The sequence below is a fragment of the Aquarana catesbeiana genome, linkage group LG03 (genome assembly GCF_042186555.1).
Source record: "Aquarana catesbeiana isolate 2022-GZ linkage group LG03, ASM4218655v1, whole genome shotgun sequence".
In the NCBI taxonomy this organism is placed as follows: Eukaryota; Metazoa; Chordata; class Amphibia; order Anura; family Ranidae; genus Aquarana; species Aquarana catesbeiana.
The window spans coordinates 116,346,876-116,352,875 of record NC_133326.1 but is presented as its reverse complement, the minus strand read 5'-3'; positions in this window follow the sequence as shown (position 1 = coordinate 116,352,875).

Below are 6,000 nucleotides of genomic sequence, written 5' to 3'. Positions count from 1 at the left end.
GCTCAGCCCCAACATGGGCGCAGTGAGAGAGCTAGGTCTGCAAGTAGAAGGGAAATTAAAACATGATCATGTTAGACTATATGTTAGTAACGTCATTAAGGTTCAGTAGTAGCTGAGCCAATATGGCCCCTAGGATCTAGGGTCAGCCTCAGACCAGGGCATAATGGTGTTTTCCACTGGGTACAAATTTAAATTATAAAGAAAGTCTGAGGACTGACCCCTAACATAAAACACCTCCATCCCTAATATCAGAGAAAAAACAAATGAACGTCGCCCACGGGACTTTAAATGAGGTGTAAATGGTGATCAAAGGGTAAACAGGTATAAAAGTACAAATATTTTATTGAAAATAACAGCATAGTACATAATAGAGCATGAGCATGGATGAACAGGTTCGTAGAACAGCGACATTGCAATGTAATCTTAAACCATAGCCATCATATAATAGTAAAACATATAATACAGGTATGCATAGTACATCTCTAACCCGACGCGTTTCGCGAGCTTTCCTCGCTTCATCAGGGGCTGATGCGCATAACTGCTGTCTGTAAATACAGATAAGGTAATTAGAGTATAGATTATGATAGGGTAAAAGCAAGAAGCCAGACCTGGTCATCCCGTACTTACTTGTAAGACCAAAGCTACAGACACATAACCCAGGCACGGGCAGGCGGAGAGCATCTCCCCCGGGAGCTGAAGGGGCCGAGGACCCAACCAGAGGACCGAGGCCAGGCGTGGGGGGCAGCATGGCAGAATGAAGGAGAGAGAAGGGAGCGTGAACCCAAGTTGATCTCAAAATGCAATGCCGGGCGACTCACTGTATAAGAATATAAGTAAGATAGAGAAGTTTGGAAGTATGAGATGTATATCGTGGCATAAATGCAAGGTATGTAGGTAAACAGGGTCTAAATTGATGTACATGGTATTGTCGTAAAAATACAAAGTAAGTACTACTTGCATAATATGCACAAAGTGTCCCGCAGAGCAGAGAGAAAAAGAAGGGTACAAGGTGGAAAAGTGGACAAGAAAGGAGGGAGAGGGAAGGGAAGGAGGGGAAGACAAAGGGAAGTGAAAAGAATAGTATCAGAAAAAGAACAATTAAAGAAAAAGGAAATGAAAAAAAGGGGGGGGGGGGGAATAGGGCCAGGGGAAAGGAGACAAAAATTGAGTGAAGTGAAGGAAGAGAGGCATGGTGAAATAAGGGGCAAAATAATTGTTGGTGTGGTGAACTGGAAAGGTATTTCTATGTGGAAGAGCAGAGTGTGATTAGAAGAGTCAGTCAGAGAACAGCAAGTGAAGATAGGTGCACTTTGAGGTGATTGGAGGAGTCAGTTAGAGAACAACAAGTGGGGATAGGTACGCTTTGAAGTGATTAGAGGAGTCAGTCAGAGAACAGCAAGTGGGGATAGGTACACTTAAAGGTGCAAGTATTTGTATAAGAGTACATAAATAGAGTGCCTACCAGTATAGTGCAGCGTCCTGACTGGGTATTGGAGAGATAGTGGAGGAAAAATTGCCATACTGTCACCCCCCGCCTTATACCCGGACATCCGCCGAGTTCTCCGCCCCTAACGTCATGCGTCAGGCGGAGCTAAAGGAGATCGCAACGCACCCGCCGTATAGGGCAGGCACTCGCGATCCACAGCCGCCGCCTGGATGACATATCCCGCCCATCGGAAGGAGGGTACCGCTATATTGCAGGCCTCCCCCGGTGGGCGTGGAAAAGCATGACGCCGATGCCCTGGTGGCCCCGCCCCTCCAGAGAGGCCAGAGAAGCGGGGACAGCTGGGGAAATAAATCCCCATTTGTGCATCGCAGCTCCCAGAGGGTGAACAGACCGCTCAGCCCCAACATGGGCGCAGTGAGAGAGCTAGGTCTGCAAGTAGAAGGGAAATTAAAACATGATCATGTTAGACTATATGTTAGTAACGTCATTAAGGTTCAGTAGTAGCTGAGCCAATATGGCCCCTAGGATCTAGGGTCAGCCTCAGACCAGGGCATAATGGTGTTTTCCACCTGGGTACAAATTTAAATTATAAAGAAAGTCTGAGGACTGACCCCTAACATAAAACACCTCCATCCCTAATATCAGAGAAAAAACAAATGAACGTCGCCCACGGGACTTTAAATGAGGTGTAAATGGTGATCAAAGGGTAAACAGGTATAAAAGTACAAATATTTTATTGAAAATAACAGCATAGTACATAATAGAGCATGAGCATGGATGAACAGGTTCGTAGAACAGCGACATTGCAATGTAATCTTAAACCATAGCCATCATATAATAGTAAAACATATAATACAGGTATGCATAGTACATCTCTAACCCGACGCGTTTCGCGAGCTTTCCTCGCTTCATCAGGGGCTGATGCGCATAACTGCTGTCTGTAAATACAGATAAGGTAATTAGAGTATAGATTATGATAGGGTAAAAGCAAGAAGCCAGACCTGGTCATCCCGTACTTACTTGTAAGACCAAAGCTACAGACACATAACCCAGGCAACGGGCAGGCGGAGAGCATCTCCCCGGGAGCTGAAGGGGCCGAGGACCCAACCAGAGGACCGAGGCCAGGCGTGGGGGGCAGCATGGCAGAATGAAGGAGAGAGAAGGGAGCGTGAACCCAAGTTGATCTCAAAATGCAATGCCGGGCGACTCACTGTATAAGAATATAAGTAAGATAGAGAAGTTTGGAAGTATGAGATGTATATCGTGGCATAAATGCAAGGTATGTAGGTAAACAGGGTCTAAATTGATGTACATGGTATTGTCGTAAAAATACAAAGTAAGTACTACTTGCATAATATGCACAAAGTGTCCCGCAGAGCAGAGAGAAAAAGAAGGGTACAAGGTGGAAAAGTGGACAAGAAAGGAGGGAGAGGGAAGGGAAGGAGGGAAGACAAAGGGAAGTGAAAAGAATAGTATCAGAAAAAGAACAATTAAAGAAAAAGGAAATGAAAAAAAGGGGGGGGGGGGGAAATAGGGCCAGGGGAAAGGAGACAAAAATTGAGTGAAGTGAAGGAAGAGAGGCATGGTGAAATAAGGGGCAAAATAATTGTTGGTGTGGTGAACTGGAAAGGTATTTCTATGTGGAAGAGCAGAGTGTGATTAGAAGAGTCAGTCAGAGAACAGCAAGTGAAGATAGGTGCACTTTGAGGTGATTGGAGGAGTCAGTTAGAGAACAACAAGTGGGGATAGGTACGCTTTGAAGTGATTAGAGGAGTCAGTCAGAGAACAGCAAGTGGGGATAGGTACACTTAAAGGTGCAAGTATTTGTATAAGAGTACATAAATAGAGTGCCTACCAGTATAGTGCAGCGTCCTGACTGGGTATTGGAGAGATAGTGGAGGAAAAATTGCCATACTGTCACCCCCCGCCTTATACCCGGACATCCGCCGAGTTCTCCGCCCCTAACGTCATGCGTCAGGCGAGCTAAAGGAGATCGCAACGCACCCGCCGTATAGGGCAGGCACTCGCGATCCACAGCCGCCGCCTGGATGACATATCCCGCCCATCGGAAGGAGGGTACCGCTATATTGCAGGCCTCCCCGGTGGGCGTGGAAAAGCATGACGCCGATGCCCTGGTGGCCCCGCCCCTCCAGAGAGGCCAGAGAAGCGGGGACAGCTGGGGAAATAAATCCCATTGTGCATCGCAGCTCCCAGAGGGTGAACAGACCGCTCAGCCCCAACATGGGCGCAGTGAGAGAGCTAGGTCTGCAAGTAGAAGGGAAATTAAAACATGATCATGTTAGACTATATGTTAGTAACGTCATTAAGGTTCAGTAGTAGCTGAGCCAATATGGCCCCTAGGATCTAGGGTCAGCCTCAGACCAGGGGCATAATGGTGTTTTCCACCTGGGTACAAATTTAAATTATAAAGAAAGTCTGAGGACTGACCCCTAACATAAAACACCTCCATCCCTAATATCAGAGAAAAACAAATGAACGTCGCCCACGGGACTTTAAATGAGGTGTAAATGGTGATCAAAGGGTAAACAGGTATAAAAGTACAAATATTTTTATTGAAAATAACAGCATAGTACATAATAGAGCATGAGCATGGATGAACAGGTTCGTAGAACAGCGACATTGCAATGTAATCTTAAACCATAGCCATCATATAATAGTAAAACATATAATACAGGTATGCATAGTACATCTCTAACCCGACGCGTTTCGCGAGCTTTCCTCGCTTCATCAGGGGCTGATGCGCATAACTGCTGTCTGTAATACAGATAAGGTAATTAGAGTATAGATTATGATAGGGTAAAAGCAAGAAGCCAGACCTGGTCATCCCGTACTTACTTGTAAGACCAAAGCTACAGACACATAACCCAGGCACGGCAGGCGGAGAGCATCTCCCCGGGAGCTGAAGGGGCCGAGGACCCAACCAGAGGACCGAGGCCAGGCGTGGGGGGCAGCATGGCAGAATGAAGAGAGAAGAGGGAGCGTGAACCCAAGTTGATCTCAAAATGCAATGCCGGGCGACTCACTGTATAATGAATATAAGTAAGATAGAGAAGTTTGGAAGTATGAGATGTATATCGTGGCATAAATGCAAGTATGTAGGTAAACAGGGTCTAAATTGATGTACATGGTATTGTCGTAAAAATACAAAGTAAGTACTACTTGCATAATATGCACAAAGTGTCCCGCAGAGCAGAGAGAAAAAGAAGGGTACAAGGTGGAAAAGTGGACAAGAAAGGAGGGAGAGGAAGGGAAGGAGGGGAAGACAAAGGAAGTGAAAAGAATAGTATCAAGAAAAAGAACAATTAAAGAAAAAGGAAATGAAAAAAAGGGGGGGGGGGGAATAGGGCCAGGGGAAAGGAGACAAAAATTGAGTGAAGTGAAGGAAGAGAGGCATGGTGAAATAAGGGGCAAAATAATTGTTGGTGTGGTGAACTGGAAAGGTATTTCTATGTGAAGAGCAGAGTGTGATTAGAAGAGTCAGTCAGAGAACAGCAAGTGAAGATAGGTGCACTTTGAGGTGATTGGAGGAGTCAGTTAGAGAACAACAAGTGGGGATAGGTACGCTGTTGAAGTGATTAGAGGAGTCAGTCAGAGAACAGCAAGTGGGGATAGGTACACTTAAAGGTGCAAGTATTTGTATAAGAGTACATAAATAGAGTGCCTACCAGTATAGTGCAGCGTCCTGACTGGGTATTGGAGAGATAGTGGAGGAAAAATTGCCATACTGTCACCCCCCGCCTTATACCCGGACATCGCCGAGTTCTCCGCCCCTAACGTCATGCGTCAGGCGGAGCTAAAGGAGATCGCAACGCACCCCGCCGTATAGGGCAGGCACTCGCGATCCACAGCCGCCGCCTGGATGACATATCCCGCCCATCGAAGGAGGGTACCGCTATATTGCAGGCCTCCCCCGGTGGGCGTGGAAAAGCATGACGCCGATGCCCTGGTGCCCGCCCCTCCAGAGAGGCCAGAGAAGCGGGGACAGCTGGGGAAATAAATCCCCATTTGTGCATCGCAGCTCCCAGAGGGTGAACAGACCGCTCAGCCCCAACATGGGCGCAGTGAGAGAGCTAGGTCTGCAAGTAGAAGGGAAATTAAAACATGATCATGTTAGACTATATGTTAGTAACGTCATTAAGGTTCAGTAGTAGCTGAGCAATATGCCCCTAGGATCTAGGTCAGCCTCAGACCAGGGCATATGTGTTTTCACCTGGGTACAAATTTAAATTATAAGAAAGTCTGAGGACTGACCCTAACATAAAACACCTCCATCCCTAATATCAGAGAAAAAACAAATGAACGTCGCCCACGGGGACTTTAAATGAGGTGTAAATGGTGATCAAAGGGTAAACAGGTATAAAAGTACAAATATTTTATTGAAAATAACAGCATAGTACATAATAGAGCATGAGCATGGATGAACAGGTTCGTAGAACAGCGACATTGCAATGTAATCTTAACCATAGCCATCATATAATAGTAAAACATATAATACAGGTATGCATAGTACATCTCTAACCCGACGCGTTTCG